The 22,432-nt window shown below is 31.0% G+C and overlaps 1 protein-coding gene across 2 annotated transcripts in view; it reads left to right on the top strand.

Moving 5' to 3' along the window:
- The window catches only part of sprt (PDZ domain-containing protein sprite), a 78,243-nt gene that overhangs the window by 14,308 nt on the left and 41,503 nt on the right, over positions 1-22,432 (top strand). Inside the window, exon 1 of one of the 2 annotated variants that reach the window (XM_011649520.2) lies at positions 15,074-15,271. The exons of the other annotated variant lie outside the window; for it this stretch is intronic. The gene's annotated coding sequence lies outside the window, so the exon portion shown is untranslated. Of the gene's footprint in view, positions 1-15,073; positions 15,272-22,432 lie in introns of those variants that run through there. 2 annotated transcript variants of the gene reach the window in all.

Raw genomic sequence — 22,432 nt, 5'->3', positions numbered from 1 at the left:
ATTAATATATTTTTAATATTCATTAATATTTTTAATATTTATCCATGGAGAGCACTCCACGGATTCTGACCGGCACCGGGCACCGGGTTGCAAATTCCGCCCCATCATTCTTTCGATCTCGCGTTGCTCCCCGTCGTCTTGTCAGGCGTTATCCGTTCGCGCGATTATTCATAGAGCATGAATAATGGAAACGCTCATCGGCGGAATTGCAGATAACTGTCCTTAGTTTCCGAGAGGATCAAGACTGTATTTGCGCATACGACTCGACTTCTCGTGCCGGCAACCGTAACGACGATAGAGCGACGACGAACCAGTCGGCACAGCTTCATAATCGTCGTAACGACTCCTCTGCGTCCTGATCCGTAAATCAATCACAACAAAATCTGTTCGGCTATCCGGCAACGAAAATTATTATGGCGACTTCCACATACATGCGATATGCGGCGATTCAACCTGCCGATAGATAAATCGAGAGGTAGGTGCCCCGCGATATTACACGCCCTATCTCCGAGTGCTTCCTGCATCTTAAACTTCGCACATGCTCCTCTTCTTCTCGCTGTATATCATTGATTACACGAGACGAAGGGAAACTCGGAAACTCGCGTGCGAATACAGTGGATTATGTATCTCCTCACGGAACACACGCCGCAGGGAAATAATTTAATAATTTAATAATGATTTCTCGAAATCGAAAAGGACGAAGAAGAATCTCGGTGTGCGGAAATGTTACAACAATTAAATAAATCGTTGCGGTAGATTCAGATAATTTCATTACCCCTTGGCAATATCAATTTTCTTTCATGTTCATGACATTGGAAAGGATATTAAGGTTTGAATAAGTTTTCAAACGATTAGAGATAAAATTTATAAACAGGTGTTGAATCGATAATTAATTAAAATCCGTAAACTCGTATACATTTCAAAAAATTTTAAAGAAATGATGTGATTTTATATAATATTTTATAAAAATTTTATAAAAATTTACGTTATCTAATTTAAAAAGCAAGAATTCTAATTCTAATATATATTATAAACAACTAATTAAATTTAATGTAATAAGCTCATAATACACTATAAAACATTAATTATTATGATATATGTGTAAATAATATATTTATTTTTTAGTAAAGAAAAAAAATGTTTTGAGATATTAAATAAATCAAACAAATATAAGAAAAATACAATTTTAAACAATTAACGATTTTTCTTTACACATATGTGTTTGGATATTAATCATTTAGGAGAATAAGTTTATTCGAAGAATCGATGTTGGAATAATCGATTGTAACATTTAAAGTATCAATCGATTTAATTATTCGCGAAGTAGCGTAAGTTGGCTTATAAAAAGAAAGCGTTATAGAGAAAGAACCGTTATAGGGAAGAGAATAATCGGTCAACGGAAATGTAATATATGTATATATGGTGTAATATCCTGAAAGTGTGATTGAGATTACATTCCGAGAATGAGCAATGCATCAATTTTCAAATGATAATAAACAACTAAGCAATGATTTTGTTACTTTTGTTTTCTCAACAAACGGAAGAGGAAGAAAATGAGAGGAGAATTTATTCCGCGACGATTAAGGTTTCCTTAGAATCGATGCTTCTGATGTATCGTTATTTACAACATATCATAAAATACTCTTGGGTTTCCTCTATAATGTGTAGCCATCAAAGCGTTTATTACGAGGTGCGACTTTTATTTTTAAGAATATAGTAACATCTGAATTCTATTCTCTTCCGTCTTACTGATGATAGAATGTTTTATTTTATCTAAGATCTTGAATTAAATTATCTCAATTTAAAACAGTTATTGTTAATTATTAAATAACAAATTATCAAAGAAATAGATTTAAATATTATATAGAAAATTAAATTAAAATTAAATCATCGAAAGATATAAAAATTTGATTGAGAATAATAAGATTACAAATTTCCTTTCCAAATAATTTGTTTCGTATAGCATTTTACTCCCGTCTGTTTGATCTCGTTTATCTTTCTCATCATGAAGAAACGATTTCGCGAGAAGAAGGTGCGAAAAGTTGAATTGCCGTTCGCGCAACTGCCGCCAGGAACGGTTACCGAAATCGTTACGAGGCAGACGCACTATTAAAACGTGATATGTCACTGCCAGCGTAAACTAACACGGGAAGAAAGGTCCTATAATTCACGAAGAGACCAGGAGGGCTGGTCTGAATACCACGCTGATGGGAGAAATTGTCGCCAATCTCATCCACGCTCCCGGCCTCGGGGAAGTCGAAAGGGCATCTTGCCCGAGATTTTTTCCCGAGACCCTCTGAATACGAGGACATAAATCACGTGTCCCCGGCACGTGTCCTCGTAGTGGTGTGGAGAACGTTAGGTAACCGTGATGAGAATACCATTATGTTAGTAAACGTTAAAATGTGACCATCTAATTGTGAAGAAGTTTTAAATATACCGGAATAATAACCCGGAAGAAATAAAATTGGAATAAATAATAACTTTACTTTTTAAGAAAGTTTAATTTCGTTTCTGAGTACATTATTTATTTATTATGCAACAAAAAAATATAAAATTATATTTGTAATTGCATGATCCGCGTAAATAAATTTCATAAACTGTTATCGGCAACGTGAGATATAACAAAAGTAAAAAAAAAAAAAAAAAAAACATACAGAAATAAAAATTACATATGATATTATTTTAATGAGTCGGGACTAGATCTTACTTTCCTGATTTTCTCTTTCGGATAATTGGAAAGACATACATGTCTTATTCCAATTTTCCCCTTGGAAAACTTGAAAAACAAAATCTCCGAGCGTTACCGAACCAAGATTAATCGCAGGTGTAAGCCAGGATGGAGGCTAACCAGGGTAATTTACGAGAAGAAAACTCGCGATTCCGTCACGATTATCGATTCTCTTCTCAGGGCCGCGCAATTTGTCGAGCGTTACGCTGGAGCGATATCTCTGTCATTCGCTGTAATTGTCGCGACGACCGCGACGGACGAGCTAAACGCGTCGCGAACACGTCGAAACGGCAGAGTGGCGTGTTTATAATGGGATGACTCCGAGCTTGGCAAATCTGCCAGAGCTCGCAAGTACCATGGGAAACAAGGCACTTTGCCATTTTCATTGCCCGAGCCGTATTATGCGAACGCTACGATCTCCGCTCCCCGTCAGCTCTCTGCTCGAATAGCTCGAGGTGTGAGAGTTTTTCGTTTCGGCACATCGCATTCGAGCGATTACATCTGATTTCGCCTTGCAGCACACTGAATTATGAATGCTGAACGTTGTGCCGTTTTATTTGCAAACACGTTCCCTGGATGCTGCGTCTTGTATCTCTCTGTATATCGCGAATATACAATTCTACGAGCGAGTCATCTTGCACTGGGGTTACTCTGTTAATAAAAAAAGCTCAAAGCTCAAAAAAATCTTCGATATAAATGCAATATTCCTCAAAATTTCGAAAAATGAATTATAAATGTAGAGAAGATTGTAATCCAAAGATCCAAATAGCACTAACACATATGTTAAATGCTATGAAATTACATTTTTGCATGTATTATTTTGTGATATTATTTTTTAATATTATTTCAACTTGAATGATTTTAAATTATCTTAATTCTTCTTGTTTCTACTTTTTCCAAGATCTAATAATACATAACGATCATTTGGATCACATTTACATTAATAGAAATTTTTTTTAAATATAATTTATCTTTAAAGATTTAAAGTTAATTTTTGATTAATTTTTGGAATAAACATAATTCAAAGTCTACGTCACATATTGTATTACCAAATTTGTTGTTCTATGGTCATTCTGTACCATTAATTATCCAATAGGACATCGGTTGTGTAAAACAGAATAGTAAAGATATCCCTGTGGTATCATTATGCTCAACAGTGGTTTTATAAACAGATATATGTTCCACAGATTGCGAAAAAGGGTTAATGTATTCGGCCAATTATTTCCGTCCTACATGAGAGTAGTCACGCAACATATGTAATTACTTTATAGATTTTAAAATTGCATCATCAAAATCGTATATTTAAAGCACTAATTATAATGGCTTTCCAACTTAACGGACAACAAAACTTCGTGACATTTAAAATTTGCTATCAGTAATATGCCTGTTTTATTAATACTTTGCTATTGTTTGATCGAAATATTTATCCAATAAAAACTGGTCAATTTAGAGGCCCTCCACCACCCCCGTCGATTTTAATCGACGGTCCTCTTTTTTTGCACGTATGTATTACATCTTTTTACTACTTATTATTTGTTATATAACTGAATTCAGTATCAACAAATACAATTACATATAAAAGTATATATAATCAAATAAAACACAACAGAATATTTTGCAAGATACAATCGAATATAATACGGTATATTTTTTTATTTTTATTCTAGTTTATTATTGTATTGTATGACATTCTATATATGATACTATATATTGTATAAAAAAACCATTTCATACAATGATAAAATACAACAAAAATAAAAAATGTGTAATTAATAATACACAAAAAAATACAGCGTTTTTAACGAATATATTTAAAAATGTATAAAATATATGCCTCTTTATTATATATGCGAATATAACGAAGTACCAGCTGTTCGAGACAAGTCAAAATCGATAACAATGAGATTTGAAAAATTTCATATTTAGATATTTAATAAAATAATATTTCTTCTTTCTCTTATTTCTTTTTGTAATTTTCGTATAACATTTAAACAAGCATTTAAATAAACATAATTAAATGTTAAATATAACATAACAATTAAATATAACATTTATTTGTATTGTTCAATTTTCGTAATTGTTAATCAGAAATTTATTATTAAAGATTGCCAAATGAGCTCGTATCCACTTTGTTCACCGCAAATGCAGGAGTGCGGCAGAAATGCGACTGCCAATCGTTACATACATTCACGTTGCAAGGAGCACAGCAAAATATACAATAAAAATGCAGTATAAGCGTATACATTATCTTCAGATAGAAGCGTCTTTAATTTCTTATTCAAGACTCATTAAACTTTTTTATAACCGAACTCGGTTTGCAGTTTAATAAATATAAATATAAATAAGCAAAAATATATATTTTATTTAAATAAGCCTACAATAACCGAAGAATTAGAAGTAGAACAACAAAGCTTGCTTGCTGTCAGAAAGGCAAATGATATAGTAGTGTTTATATGATAACACAGATTAAAACGTCTCTATTCGACCTCTTCGAACGGTCTTTTCGAGCACTTCCTCACAGCATATTTAGTCATATACGCTACGTATGCTACTGTGCGAACATAATGTCATCGGATTGGGCGTCGGAGCATTTCGAACAAATTAGTAGAAGGAAATTTCAGTGTAAATACTGTGATATGGTTTATATTAGGAGAAGTATAACTTTATATATGAAATCACACTTATTAGATTACCATAAAGATCTTAATATTGAATTAAAATGGAGAGAAAAAATTGAAACTCTTCCGGCTTGGCGATATTTCACAAAGGAAGAAAACTTCACTGTCAAATGTATAATTTGTGGTGTAATGATGCAAAATAGTGCTTTATTACGATTAAACAAACACCTGATATATTGTCATCCAGCCGTAACAACACTGATAGGAAATGAAATTAAATCTTCTCAATTTTCACCTTACTTCAAAGTGGGATATTCCTATGCAAAATGCATTTATTGTAATGTAATGATCAACATATTTGATGGTCAAAAAGCATTAGATTTGCATTTACGTGCAGCTCATCAAATTAGTCAATCTTCAGAAAATGATAAAAATAAAGAAAAAAATAAAATAGATGTAATGATGTCACAATCCATACATGAAAAAAATAATGTAAGTAGCAATTCTCAAGAGACTGCTACTTCTCAATACGGAAAAGGAAAGAATAATAACATTCTCGATTTTCATTTTACTTCAATTTGGGACATTACTATGCTTACATTCGTTGCCATATCGACATATTTGATGAGAAGAATTAAACTCTCATTTACATGAAATTCATCAAATTTGACAGTTCTCAAGAGTTCTTCTTTTCACAATTAACTTAATTTGAAAAAAATTAAAAAAGGATAAATAAATATGTTTATAAAGGTAAATATATTTATAAACATTATAATATTATTATAGTATCTATAACTCAAACATGACAAACTTTTATAATTTTATTATACAAAATTTAAAAACAGCATACTTAACATTTGTTTACAATTACAAAGGTTTTAGTTTTTAATCTTTAGTCTTCTTATTCTTTTAGTCTTTCTACGCCTATATTAGCTTTATTATTTATTATAAATTTATTATAAAGTATTAGCACATTATTTTAAATGATAAAAATATTATATATGTTACAATTAAATATAATTAATATTCAAATTAATATTTACATTAAAATACAATTTAAATTTGCTGTCATCTATTTAGAAAATAAACAGAAATTTAATGAAAAATTATATGATACAATTATTTAAAAAATTATGAGAGCAGTTGATGCATTATTCGACTTTGGAAATATTAATTTCAGATTTAGAAAAAAGTTATTAGATTTAGTTTAATAATAAAACAACATTCATAACTAAAATATTAATTAATTAATTTTCTCATTATAGATTGTGTAATAAATCAGCAAACAGCAGACGCAAATTGCTAAATGGAAATTGGGAAAAGATGTTTTTTACATTTTTATGCATCTGTTTCTATTGCTACTTTAAATAGCGTTTATATTAGATTTATAAACATAACTTTAAACGACAACAAGCAGCTATAAATGAATATATATAAATATATATATAAATTACATAATTTATTTAATATAATCATTATCTGATTAGAGAAATTCATATTTCATTACGTGATATAATAATTTATTAATAAATTCTGTAATTTATATATGTAAATTATATATTAGTTAATTTATATATATAAATATTAAAATTCAGATTGATTTATATTTTTATATATTCATTTATATATTCGTAATAAATCAGACTTTCTTAGTAAAATTAGTTACTGTCATTATGATCAATAATTGTTCAAAATATCGAAATTGCTTAAATACTATTAATAGAACAAATTATTTATTTTTTTAAGCTGAATAAAAAATTCTATAATTAGGATGTAGTAACAAGAATTTTTGTAAGTTAACTTAATTTGAAACAATGTAAATATTTTTACACGATATCGTTGTATGTTTAAAATTCACGAGAAGATTGAATCCCAAAAATGATCACAAGAATGCATGTAAAAAGAACCAATTTTGTGATACATTCGCGCTTCCATTATTTTATAACAGAAAATAATAGCAACGCAGTAGCATTTTCCCTTCTCATCATTATTCATTTCAATTTATGCTTTTAATTAGTATATGTACAATTATCTCTTTCTATTTTCTTCAATTCTTTGTGTATTCCAGTGATGTGACATAATTTTAACTATCGAATTCGCCTCAAAAATTATGAGAAATTATGTTTATTTCATTCCTTCTAAACACGGCAAAAATAGTTCGTTGTGTAACACTCTTTTTTATCATAAAGTAAGCAGAATATTTACAGTTTTTGCATAAATCTTTGCAAAAAAGGAACAAATAAGAATTAACAAAATAACGCGTTTTATTAATATAAATCAATTTTTCATACTTTTTAAAGAACTAATATTTCAAAATAGATAGTTTTTACTTTTTACGTCTGAGGTACACTTGTGAATCGAATAAATCAGAATAATAATGTTACTTGAAAATTTCAAGTCGATTTAATTTATAATTCTTAAAATATTAATGCAAAAAGTTTTGAGAAAAATATATTTAAGATACTGGCATAATTTTTTCATCATTATTATATTCACAGTATTTTAAAATTGATTTTAAATTGTAGAAGCAGGTTTTTAAATTTGCAACATTTACGCATCAATAAATATTATTTATATTGATTTTTATATATAGCGTTGATTTTATCTTAATTTTATGTTTATCTCACAATAGATGCAGGTTGATGTATCAATTAAAGCAATGTATAAAATGACATGCAATGATAAAATAACGACATTCTCGAATAATCGCAGCATGACAAACTCATTTAGTAGATTTCGTGTAATGAACATAATTACTTTCAGTTCAAACAACTTTATATGTATAAATATATAAAAATATTTTGTTCTTTTATTATTTTCGAATTTTTGAATACTGATAGCAATCATTTCCATTTAGTGTATTATATAAATACAATTTTATTACAATTAAATAATATTTATAAACAATATTTTAATTTAGTTTACAATTAACAAAGATTTTCACAACTGATATTTTATAATTTCCAAGAATTTTTGTAATCTTAAATCTAAAATCGCGCGCACGAAAATGATGAGCATTTTTCTATCTACCTAATTATTAATAAAAATGATTTTAGTATAATAATTTAATATTTTATTTCATTAATTTCATTAATTTTTAATTAATATTTACTGAATTAAAATTTTATATAATTAGTATTTTGTAATTTATTTATTTTTAAATTTTAACTTGTAAGATTTTTTTATCTATTTAAATTTTGTTTTAATAAAAATAATTTTAATATAATAATTATAAATAATATTTTAATTCAATTTTTAATAAATATTTTCTAAATTAAAATAAATAAGCTTTACAAATTAACAAATTACATAGAATGTCAAAACTAACATTTTATGTAATTTTTTAATTTTTAAAGCTTAAATCATAATAGCATAATAATTTCTTTGCCCACCCGAATTTTTATAATATAATAATTTGACCACCCAAAGTTTTATATCTGCCTATCCGTAAATTTTTTCGTAATATTCCTACTCATAATATTATACTTGCAAATTCTTAGTATCCTTACTTGAAAATTCTTATAGTATTCCCTCGCGAATCCTCCTATCTATGGTGTTCTTATCCGATAGTATTTCTACCTATCCGCTCAAACTCAGGTGATATGTCTATCTATTTTGCACACTGTACTAATCCAACAATATGCACCTAATCCGCGATTATCCGATGGAAAATGTGAACTTAATAAAACAAATACGAGTAAAAGGGGAACATGGATGGTATATCCTTACACTTTCATTCATAATTATATATGATTGCACATAACACAATCATAGTTCAGTAAAATATATCGATAATTTATTGTTATCAATTAAGCAACGAAATATTTCCTGGATCTCATGTCATTCGCTTTAACATATGTAAAAACAAGGTTTTACATTAATATATATGGATAAATTAAACATAAATAGAGTCAAATCGGCACGTTTGTTATATAATTAATTATTATTTTTTGTTATTTGTCTACTTATGTATGTGGTATACTTTGTTAAAGAATTTTTTAATATATATATATATATATATATGCACATTACATATATATCTCATTTTTATATACCGATTTAAATATTTAATCCTGGTAAAATAGAGGAAGAGGATAGATAGGATAGAATAAAAGACACATGTAATAAACGTATATTCTTATTACATATAAATATAAAATATGAATATGTTTATAATTTTCGTTTCTTGTAATTACTGAGGAATATCATGAAAAGATTTCAATGAAAACTTATTGTTTTTGAAATACATTACTTTAATATAACCTCCTTTTACGCGGTTTTGTCAATTCTGTTATTATTAAGTACTTAAAAAATTTGAAAATATAATGAATTTAAATAAACTCCATTAATATATTTCCAGAGAAACATCTAATAAATTAAACTGTATTATTTTTAAATTATTTGTGTTGCTTTATATATTATACATGTATCTTATTTTTTAAAACATTTAAATTATTTACTGTCTTTGTGAGAGTATTCTAACTTTGAATTAATACGAATATCTTGCAATTAAAATACAAAAGACAATAGAAAATAATCAGATATCTACACAATGAACTTTATTTTATAAGTCCTATATATCTGTAGCACATTATTATAATATTATACATTATAATATTATATATTACATATAATAAATCGATAAGTGATATCATTCCAGGATTAAATATCTACTCTAAACAGTTTAAATCTATCCATTTTAGGGCAACAAATCTGTGAAGACATTTCCAATTGCAATATTTTTATGATAAATATATAAAAATAATCTAATATAACTTTCACAAATTTGTTACCCCAATATAAAAAAATTCACTCACCGACCCGATGCGCAACAGCGGAGTAAATCTGTCACGTAGCTACGGTGATTCTGTAACACACAAAAAACATTCAAATTATAGCAGCGCTCTAAATATGATAGATATTTTAACAAGTAATTCTACGTAAGTAATTCTTAATGATTTCTTATCAAATCTATTTTGTTTTTTAATTAAATGTTCATTAAAATATATAATTTATAATTTCCAAACACCATTTCCAATAATTACATAATTTTCAATAAAGATCGTTATAGAAATAAAATAAAATTTTAAATTGTTTCTCTGTTTCTCGAATTATATGAATTTTAAATTATCGCTATCTAATAATTCTATAAATGCAAAGTTAATGAATTTTAATTTTATTGACAAGAAATGTATATTTACCGCAAGGTTGCTCCGCCGGTGCCCGAGGCCTCTCCTAGGCCTCCTCCTCCTCTCGAGATGTCAGGTCGTCGGATGTCCTCGTAGCACAAGACACTCGCGAAAAACACTCGCGAATTACTTTAATAACGCGCGCGGATAAACTAATTTTAAATAAATAAAAGTCTTTCGCGCGATACTTGACGGCACTCCGCGTTTAGCTGCCCGTGAAAACATCAAGTTCCGTCGGTCCAGTCAGCACCCGAGTCGGTGAGCTTTTCGGGACACACGGTAACTCTTCAAGCAAAGGCTAGAACCGAAGCGGAAGAAGATGAATCGGCTAACTTGAATCCGACGTCTTTTGTTTCTTAAAAATCATGTCTAAAATTGACTCAACCATCACATAGCCAACGGTTCAGGTCGAATCACCAGGGCGGATACCATACACGTGATATCAAAAGTCACCCAGGCTATCGAGAAGGCTGGTAGATGTGACGAGAGAGAAGGTACCCACCGCCGATGCCTAACAATCTAGACAATCGGGCAACTGGGATCCAGCCTCTCGGCACACGCGATAACCGTCCGAACTAAGCTCTGATCGAGTCAGATTAAACGCGATTTGTTTAGGAAGGGGAAGGGTAAGGGAAAGGAAAATAAAGGATTGGCGATTAAATAATCGCACGTGCCACATAAGAGCCCTTTCACGACTCGTGGCAATGCTGTGTCAAAAATAAGAACTCAAGAGGAGCGACGAAAACAAGTCAGCCGAAATCGAAATCTTGCCGATTGGGACCGAACCACTTGTCGAAGACAGAGCGTGTTCTCAATCAGCCAGTTTAATGCAGTTTGCAACTGTGCGAAACACAACACATCAAGCGGTAGCGAGTGCGTGTAACATTCACAGCCGGCATCACCACGTGCCGCGGCGCACGTGGCGGTGAGGACGTAGCCGACTACGCCTCAATGAGATCCCGCGCTCCCTGCACCCCTTGACAGTGCGACTCTCCCGGCACGAACTATGATATCTTTCGAACGAGCCCTCGCAGGGCGAGGAAAAGTCTCTTAGTTCGTTCACTTACGGCACTCCCGAAACAAACGCGCGACGCGACGAATTGGCTGCAGTTCGTTTATTCATTTAATTAAATCGGCGGCGGAATGTCGATTCGAAACCGACGATTAATGCGTGAAACGCATTTGCCACATAAGAGCCATTTCATGACTCGTGGCTATGCTGTGTTGGTACATTATTAATAACAATAATATTATCTATTACGTTAATATTAATGTTATTAATAACGGGTGCAACGGGTACTGTTGGCTTCTTCGTCTTTGGAATTCCGTTGGGGAACCCAACGGAACCCCTCGGAATACTGAGCCCCTCTGCCACGTCAAGGCCATACCCTTTGGAGGGGTTAATGTTCACAAAAAGTTATGAATTTCAAAGAAATAAGAAGCGCGAAATATATATATATATATATTTCGTTAGAAAGTTATCGTTTCGATACGTCTGTGGATCGTTAATCGTGCCGATCAATAAGCACTATTACATTTATAAGATAGAGCAATGTTTGATATTATTCAACGTTGAAGAGATGCGACGAAATACGGAGCGACGCGCTCTGCTACCTGCCCGTACAAATACCAGTGAAGGAATGATAACACGTGATGCGCTCGTAAACACGGCACGTGCCGTACGTAAATACCGCGGCGCGTAAACACTTTTCAAGGCTGCGCTACCACGGTCTGGCTACAACGAAATATAATAAATATTACAAATAATTTATACAGCTTACACGAGATGTTACAGCATCGTTTAACAATTGAACTGATTAAATAATGTGTATATACAGTCTGATTCCTAATGATACATCGGTTGTACGCAGGTAGAACGGATCAAAGCGGGTCTGAGCAGAAAAGTCCTCCATCATTTTGCGATTTTCAATTAGTAACGAGTTATTAATCAGTAAAAATCGTGGGACGAACGCGGCCAACGCAAGCACGTGGCAAAGTATGTATATTCATTCAACATGCGTTCGCGGTAGGAGCGTAACGAAATGTTTGGAGATATATGTATAAGGCGAGTTTTTTAATTCATTGATTAATAAATCGCATTATGCGCAAATGCCACTTTGCTCTATAAAAGCAGCATTATGCAATTAATCAATCGAAATGAATAATTAAAAAACTCGTCTACACTATAAGTGAATGTTCTATCATTCATCGATTTCACATCTATATATCTCGTCGCGCTTCTATCAACCGCGAACGCGTTTTAAACGATTGTACTTTGCCGCGCGCTTTCCTTAATTGATAGTACGCGCTTGTCCTATACTAATTAATAATTCATTACTGTAAATCGTAAAAATCGTAAAATGACAAAGTTTTCTGTTCGGTTTGAGCCGCTTGATAAGCAAATACCATTAGGAATCAGACACCCGGTATATCTCGCGATAAAGAATTATCGTTATACATATGCTTATGAATCATTACTTACGCGGGTTAATAAGTATTTATTATTACGTTCGTAAATACGTAGTACGTAAGATTTACAGTAACATTTAGTATCGTTTAGCGTTAACGAAATACAAAGAAATACGGAGCGACGCGCACCGCTACCTGCCCGTACGAAAGCCATTGTGTGAATGATAACGCGGAGAGCGCCCGTAAACACGCATGCGCTATCAGCGCCATAGACAATGGAACGCGCTATTCGCGACGCGTAAACATTTTTCAAGGCTGCGTGCCGGCGGTCTAGCTACGTCCAAATATTTAACAATATTACGAGTAATGTCTTAACTTACATGATGCGCTACAGTATCTTTAATAACTGAACATTATATTATTATAATGTTACAGTATTATTATAATATTATTTATTACGTTTTATTATAATAGTATATTATAATGTTCAGTTATTATTATTATATAAGCTATTAATATTATAATAATATAATTGTTATATTTTAAATATCTTTTTTAAAGATTTTAAATAATGGTATAAAACATTAATTATATAAAGCAAATACTTTGTGTATTATATCAATCTTAGTGCATCAGTTGCTTGTTTTTTTATTTCATTTATTCATTATTATTAAAAAAATGTTTGAAGCGCCATGTCCAAGCTAAAGAATAAAAGAAGAATCATTAATAAATGCGATATATTATACAGGATTCCACTGTAATAGGTAACAAGAGTAAAGTTACTCTGTGAAAATCCTGTGGAAATCGCATAACTGAGAAGTTAAGCATAATATTAAAGTTCCATATAATGTAAAGTACAGTGTAATGATCCCATCGCGCTTCACTAATGAGCAGACAAGGAGAGTACAAATTTACGTAATTTCCATTTTAATTAGAAATATAGTGTTGTCTATTAATAATGTAATACAAGAATCAACTCTGAATTTCGGACATAAACTCTCTCTCTCTCTCTCTCTCTCTCTCTCTCTCTCTCTCTCTCTCTCTCTCTCTCTCTCTCTCCTCCCTCTAAACTTTGAGATAGATTTAATTAATGTAAACTTATTTTGTCATAAAATTCAAACAAAATATTTGTTTATATTTTACAGAATAGATTTTTATAAGATCGAAGAATTAAAAAAAAAATCATATTATATTATATTAGAATAAAGAAATTGAAGAAAAATATTATCGTTTTAAAAAAGAATATGAAAAAAGAAGCAAACAGAAAAGCAAATTGTTTTAATATTACCATTACAAAAAACATTATAATGTAAATAATGTTATAATGTAAAGCTGTAATAAATTTGAAGGGACACAAGTATAATTCATTTAAGTTTAGATATTTAAAAACTGCTGTGTATACAATTTATTGAATTATCTTGACCTAGCTAGATCGCCGGTACGCAGCCTTGAAAAATGTTTACGCGTCGCGAATAGCGCGTTCCATTGTGTACGACGCTGATAGCGCGTGCGTGTTTACGGGCGCCCTCCGCGTTATCATTCACACAATGGCTTTCGTACGGGCAGGTAGCGGTGCGCGTCGCTCCGTATTTCCTTGTATTTCGTTAACGCTAAACAATACTAAATTATTAAGAATTTTGAAAATAGAAAAAAAGGATATGTAAAATGCAATTGTTACAACATATACAGTGAATATTAAAGCTTAATGTTTAACAGGTCATTACTTTTTTCCAATATCAATTTGCAACATAAATAATCTTATCCATTGTCGTATTTTATTTTACACTTACATCATTCTACCACGCAATATAGCATGATGTTAGCCTTTACTGTAACCGAGACGCGGAATCGCAAAAAATTCTGAGCATCCCGTGAGATTATACTCGCAGTTAGAACCTTCGTCTGTATTGCGGTCGTTTCCGGTAATATTACGGGCCATGAAGTGCGCACAGTTATTCGAGCTTTTTTTTTTAAGGAAGCTTTAGCAGACATGGCACTTGAAGTTACGCATCGGTGAACACTTTCGTTTCTTCGTCGAAGAAGCTTATGTGGGCTTAAGCTTTTATCACGGATCATTGAGCACGGAAGAAAGTAATTACTTCTTCGAATATAATTAGCGATGAGACGACGGTGGAGCGTTCTCGTCGTATTCGCGTCGCTCTGCCATCTTATTTCTTATCGTTGTGGAAAATGCTCGGTGCATTTACATACATACATTACGACTCACGTGTGTACGAGATACTCGGAAAGATCGTGAGAGTAACGCGTATAGTAAAAGTGTTTTAGTAAAAGTGCCAGCAGTAACACGTGGTCAACTGTAAAAGGTAATATCGTTGCTTATAAATTTTTTTATTGCTTATTGTTAGTACAATTATTCATTGAAGAACTTGAATAATGAAAATTATATTACGTGTAAGTAGAAATGCTTAAAATTAAAATTCTGTTAATTAAAATAAAATTAGCCATGGCATTCATAACGAAATTAGAAAGAGTTTATTAAAGCGTTTAATATTATACGCATTATTTATTTTTAATTTTAATAAAAATAGTACATATTGTATGTTACGGTGTAACTTTTTTAAAGCACGCTTGTTACCTCGTTTAATTTACTTTTTCCTTGCAAAACGAATACAGTCTACAAACCGCTTTTTATATTGTTATCGACGCCCGTTATGATATATATTAAATGTATACAAATTCGTATTAATTTTATAATTAATATTATACGTGTAATATCGTACGTCATTTGTTGTTTCAATAAATTTAATCTTAAAGAAGAATTATAAAAAATTATACAAGTTGCTTTGTGTTAGCATGGCACAAACGCGTGAATAAATTAAAGATTTACTTGGATTATTTAATATTATGCTTAAATTTAACATATTTTAATAACATTTTTATCTTTTCTAGCTTTTGCAATCCGTATTTAAGTATTCAAGATAATCTTCAGTATTTTTCGAGAAAATCTAAATATAGGGTAATGTCGTAATCGTAAAAGGTAATATCTATGCCAACAAACGCACGTTAAACTGTTTTTCCCGCAACAAATTGCGCAGATTACCAATCGAGAGCGTAAACACGGCGCAAACCCACGCGAGTCATTCTCCAGATTATTTTCCTTACTTTCACAATCGGGCGCAATCGCGAAGATGGTATCCGGTAACGCTTGCGGAAACTGATGCAAAGATTTTCAAGAATCTTCTTGAGAACACTTGAGAGAAACAAGTACAGATTCGTGGTGACATATTTATGGAACATTTGCAGATATATCAGTACAAAATCAAATTTATTTTCAGAATGATATTAATAAGCAAGAAGCAATAAATAATAATTTCTCTTGCAAAAATAATGTGTTTTTCGATCTCGATAATGATACTTTATTACGATATTTTGTCCTTAATTTTATTATCCCTTCATCTCAATGTTCAAGTCTAAAACGGAATTCTAGTCGGTTATCTGGCGCCGCCGATAATTTCTTCGCCTTGGCTGTTAGCCTTTAGATAAAACGCGACAAAACTCAAGCCGGTTCTTGATGATGATTGAGAAAGAATATTTTCAGCAAATGGAGGCGAGATAATCGACACTCGCGCTCGCGTATTCCGGTAAGAAAAAAACTGCGAAATGCTATACGATCCACGTTTTATATAGGATTTAATATTAAGTTACAACTTAGGAAACTGGCAGATTTACTCGTCAATTGAAAATTTTCAAGGGGACTTTATTTCAAACGAATTCTTAATTAATACTTAAATATATGTATTACTCAGATAATTGCATAACGGTAATAATATACAAAGAATTGTGAGGTAGGATCGAACATTTAAGGAGAGGCCATTAAGATTTTTCAGAAAAAGTTTCTACGTGTAATAAAATGATCGATTTATTTTTATACGTCCTGTATAACTTTTTGCGAGATGAAATAATCTGTAACTGTCCCCGCGAAGTGCTCTCGAAGGAGAGCCGTAACTCGCTTGACTGCGCTCGTACTGCAACTGGTTTACGAGCAAAAGCGCGCGTATCGTTGTTAATTCAGTCGCGCGATGACAAATAACATCGTCGACAAGACGCATCCATCAGTGCAGTTATGTTCCTATTGTGCGTCGTTGCATCGGTATATCAATGCGATGAGATTTTACAGTGCCCGGTGGCAGGGTGACCGGTCAGCTATTTTGCCGATTATTTCGCCGGTTATTTTCGCCGGTTTATTCGCACGGCATTGCCGTGCATACAGATCGCATCACGATATCGGTACACCCGCATGTTCCTCGTCTGCCGACGCTCCATTGTGCAACCGTATTCCCTTTTCAGCGTTCCAGTGCGTGCATGCGTTATATTGTACGCGTCACTGCGACGCGTATCAGTGCGTATGCCACACATCCTCCGCACCATCACCTCCCTCCTCCCCCCCCCCCGTTCCCCATTTCAGTGTGCATTGTCGATGCTGACAAGACATAATGCCAAGATTTGTCTGCGCGCATTCGCCATAGTGCACTAATAATTCTCTACGCCTACAAACCGGACTCCCTCATCATTTAGCGTAACTAGATTTTTTTTTAAGCGATTACACAAGGATTAAAGAAAAATGTGATAGCTTTCAAAGCGTCTGAGTAAATCAGAGTATATTAATATTTTTAATTATATTAATGCGTGTATATTATTATTTTTAATTATTATAAATCGCGTTTTTATATCAGATGTTGTTTACGCACTACTTTTTAATGGGCTCTAGGAAAGCTAAAATAATGCATAGTCTAACGCAATGTTCAGCGTAACTTTTCATGTCCTAATAATCTGATAATAATATAATTACGTATGTATAGTGTTTTTCTCAGAACTTTGATATCTTTTCTAATTACTTCATGTATATTTCGTAATATTGCTCGTGTTGCGCAAGGTTGTTAAAATTGGCTTTTATACGAGGCTTTTATATGGTTTTACATAACGAACGGAGAACTCAAAAACCATTTGCAACGGCAATTTCTGCTTGCGTACTTATTTCGTTTTTGATTACAGCGACCTGCTGAAGAAGTTATTCTCAGGCATGCATGTCTTCAGAACACATTAAATCACTGCATGTCACTCCGCGCGCGTGTGTTGAGTTGAACTTTTTGAGATCGTGCTTTTAGAGATTTCTCAACTCAAACGAATATTTCCGTGTAATCCTAATGAATCCTAGTAAATATTATAAATATATGTCGAGTTCTTAAAGGAATCTCTGGATTGCAATTTACATACGACGTACATTTATCATAGTAAATGAAATTTTCCAGCGCAAGCCCAGAATTAATCTTAGTTATACTGAGGAGTAGCAAAATTTGCTAACTGTTATTGCATCTAATCTTTTAGCATGCATATAATATTTACATTTATAATATATTATACGAATTACGAATTTTAAATTAAAAAAAATCATACAGATGTAAAAAGTTATCTTGTACTTTACTTATGCATTTTTTAATTCTTATAATTTGTCTAAAATATATTTAAAAAATGATACTAAATTATGAGATATCTTAAAAATTTCATGCTATTTTGTAAATGGCTTTAAATATTTAATATTCAACGATTTCCTTTTATTCGAATAAGAAAGATTTAATTTAATCGGAATTTTTCTCTAAATATACATCCATCTAAATGTCGAAAATACAAAAACTTTTTTACAAAATCTTTAGCAAATGATAATGATAATTTAAGAAATAGTTAAATCTTTTTTGAATGAATTTCGCGAGAAATTATGCTTTTCATTATGCTTTTCATGCAATTCGGATTCTGTGAACATTTGTTATCATATGTTTATAAATTTATTGCTGTTTAAAGTTAAATTCTTTTATTATTTTATATACATAGAATTAGATTTTTTTCACTTAGAAAAATAACTTTGATGATAAATAAAGATTAAGCTGATTTTCTTTCCTATAATTTTCAAAGGATAAGCATCGAACTAGAAATCCGTAACATTCAAAATATTAAGAACTATACATTGTGCGAGAAAATTTCAACTTGATAGGCTTACTGCACACCTGACGAACAGCTGTGTAGTCATCATAACTCCGTCACGGGTCTTGATCACATATAATTCACCCTTCTTGAACACCCTTTATAACGTATTATCCTTGCCTTGTGTCTATGAGAGAGAGAGAGAGAGAGAGAGAGAGAGAGAGAGAGTGTGTGTGTGTGTGTGTGTGGTGTAAATATTTTATAGTACCAGTCTACGTTGTAAGTGAAGCCTGGTACAGCTTGGTAATCGGATATTGTTTTAATTATACATAACAACTGGAGCGAATATTACCGCTGTGTTTTTATCAAAATTGAAATTTCATAGAAATTTGCACGTCTAACGTGCTGGAAACGTTACATTTATTCGTATAATTATCATTTACTGCTAATTATCTGTCTCTAACAAAATAAATGCTTTCGTGTATATATCTTTTCTCATTAAATTATTTATTCATTTGAAATAATTTAATATAATATAAATCTCTGCGTATTATAAAAATAAATATAAAGTTGAAAAAAATATAAATATATTAAAATATTTTTATTGTTGACATTAATAATGGCTGTTATACGTACATTTGATAAACTAAAAAATATTCCATTTCTCGTATTTTATTTTTTAACGATACTGTGAATAATTTGAAATCAATTTTTCTTTAGGAAAAATATTGTATATATTGTATATTATTTATTGTATTAATCTTTTAATCATTAATATTATAATTAAGACGTAAATTAGAATTTATTAAAGAAAATTTTATATTAAATTAATTAAAAAATTTAATAATCTATTTGTCTCGTTGAAATTCGTTTGCAAATAGTTATTTTAAAAAATGTACCTTTAAACTATAATGTACATATAAATATATTAAAATATATAAAAATATCTGTCATTAAAATTTAATGCGCAAAAAATAGACTCCATGTAATAAATCAATGATAATAATTATGCGATAATAACAAACTCGTGTATCACATACGATAAATTATTTTGATTTCCAAATTCATAAAACGTGTGTGATAAAATCTAAAAATTACGAACTAAATTTTTTAACATTCTTTAAAATTCTAAAATATCTTATCAAATATAATATAGCACTAGTAAATAAGTAATGTAATGTTTAAAGCTTTTTAAAATAGAGATAATTTTATATATATATATATATATTCTATATATATAGAAATATTTTAGAATATATATAGAAATATTTTAATGAACATGTTGTGCATTCATCCTTTATCGTGGCTTGTTTCTATTTGAATAAAATCACAGGCAGGGTCGTTTATTTGCAACGCTGGCAACGTTATTATTTTAAAGGGATCTGCGATAGCGTGAAACGCGTCGCAGACGCTTGATCAAACTCATAAAGCCATACGTGTCGTCGATGTGTAACACACGATCATTATCGTGTTTCTATTGATGTTTCCCTCGCGTATTCTTGTCATTATACGCGGGTCAAGGCCGACTTGTCAGACGCACTCGCAATTAGCCATAGTTTCACACGCGATATCAATACATGTGCACGGTATGATAACGAGGTATAATTCGTCGATAATGTGTGCACGAAAGACCCGAAGCTAAATTAAAACATACAGCTTCTATCGCTTGCGTAAGCGAATTTGATTGTTGCTGTGTAATTTGTTAATTGAAATCGATGATGCGCGATACGAGAAGCACATTTGACTTCGGGCATTGTTGTTCATGTGTTGTTTATTCGTGAATTATAATCTGCATTGCATTCTATAACGTATCATATTGATTACGTATGTACTAACACATGGTACATTGCTTTTTCATACGAGCTTTGGCGTGTGTTTTATTTTCCAAGGAATGAATGTTAAATATTTGGATTTGCGGTGAATTTTATATCAAAGAATATTTTTAATTACGTTTCGTAAAAACATTTCTATATTAATTCTATTTGAGCGTTTGATAGAAATTGAAATAATAATAGGCTTATAATTTTACTAGAAAAGAAGTCTTATAGAATTTTAATGAAACGTATTTGTGTGCGCGCGTGTAGATAGTTTTCCTGATAGAATTTTCTTACAAAGTTTCCTATCCTCCAAGAGTTTTTGCTAAAGTGAATATGCTATACGTAACAAAAAATATTATAAAATACAATTTTATAAAAGTTATAAGCTCTTGCTTCTTCTTTTAAGTGCGAATTTTCGATCAAATTTGAAAATTTCAACGTCACACATCTTTTAACTTTTTAATATTGAATATTTACATGATTAAATCATAAATATATATAATCATAAATATATATATAAAATTTTATTAAAGTAAAAGTAATTCAAATCTAGGCAAATTTTCAAATTTCTTAGCAAAAAATATATTTACTTATTTGCAACATTCAATTCTTAGAGAATCTAATCGTTCATAAATTAAGAGATAATTTTTATCTTTATAACAATTCTTAATATTGAATATTTATTTATTTTATTGAAAATAAGTTTCCTTAAATTTTTTTAATTCACTCGTTTCTTTCACAAAACTGCCATTCATTTTGCGTCGAGTCTAATTTTATAAAATAAATTTCCAAAGAAGATTGCTCAAAATTCATCCATCTCTTTCACAAAGCATTTATTTCGCGTTGAGTCTAATTTATTTTCTAAGATAAGTTTCTGAAGAGAATTTCTCAAAATTCATATCGCATACGTTAAATTCCGGTTTTCCTTTCCTTTTTGAGATGTTTTTTCAAAATCGCGCGGTACATCTGATTATGCGTCGACTGCAAACAACTCGTGCACGCAACGTGTCGCGTGCTCACGCCTGTACACGCAAATGTGCGTACACACCATAGATTTCCGCCGTAGGCGGAGGAATGAACTTTCTCGCGCATAACTTATGCAAATTAGTCGGCTATTGTGTACGGTTGCTTAATGCATTTACGAATATCAATACTTCGTAGGGCCTTGTTCAGAATGATATCTCTGCGATGTGCTTTCTAACAGGCGTCTCTCCGCGCTCCAGGATTTTCCTTACGAGGAACGCAAAGATTCCTCGTATTGTGTCTAAGCAACATACGTCACGCTGCTTAAATATATAGAATTTATTTCCCTTAAACGTTAGAGTAAGAATAAAAAATGTTTGATTTGTTAACTTTCTTCGTTGAAAGAAGATTAAAGCATTAACGCTAATAATCCGGAAAAACTTTTTACCGCGTAAAGTTTATACAACTTAAATTTGTATTAAATTTCTTAGAATAAAATTCTATTTTACATGTTTTATCTTTCTGTTTATATTTTTGTTAATGTTTCATATTACACATCACATAAAATTATAAATAGAATTCTATTCTGAGTGTGAATTATCTGTTAAAATACATTTAATTATTTATTTTCAAAAACTGAAGGCATTGTTTCTCTGAAGATGAACCATTAAAAAGCTAATCAGAAAAGCTTCATAACTCTTGTAAAACTTCCAGTTTTGTAGTTCCCATTTAAATATCTACATAAGAGATACGTGGGTTGCACATACA

The sequence above is a fragment of the Pogonomyrmex barbatus genome, unplaced genomic scaffold (assembly GCF_055798465.1).
Source record: "Pogonomyrmex barbatus isolate J1 unplaced genomic scaffold, ASM5579846v1 scaffold18, whole genome shotgun sequence".
Lineage (NCBI taxonomy): Eukaryota > Metazoa > Arthropoda > Insecta > Hymenoptera > Formicidae > Pogonomyrmex > Pogonomyrmex barbatus.
The sequence above is the reverse complement of the archived record's forward strand: the minus strand, read 5'-3'. Positions and strand labels throughout refer to the sequence as shown.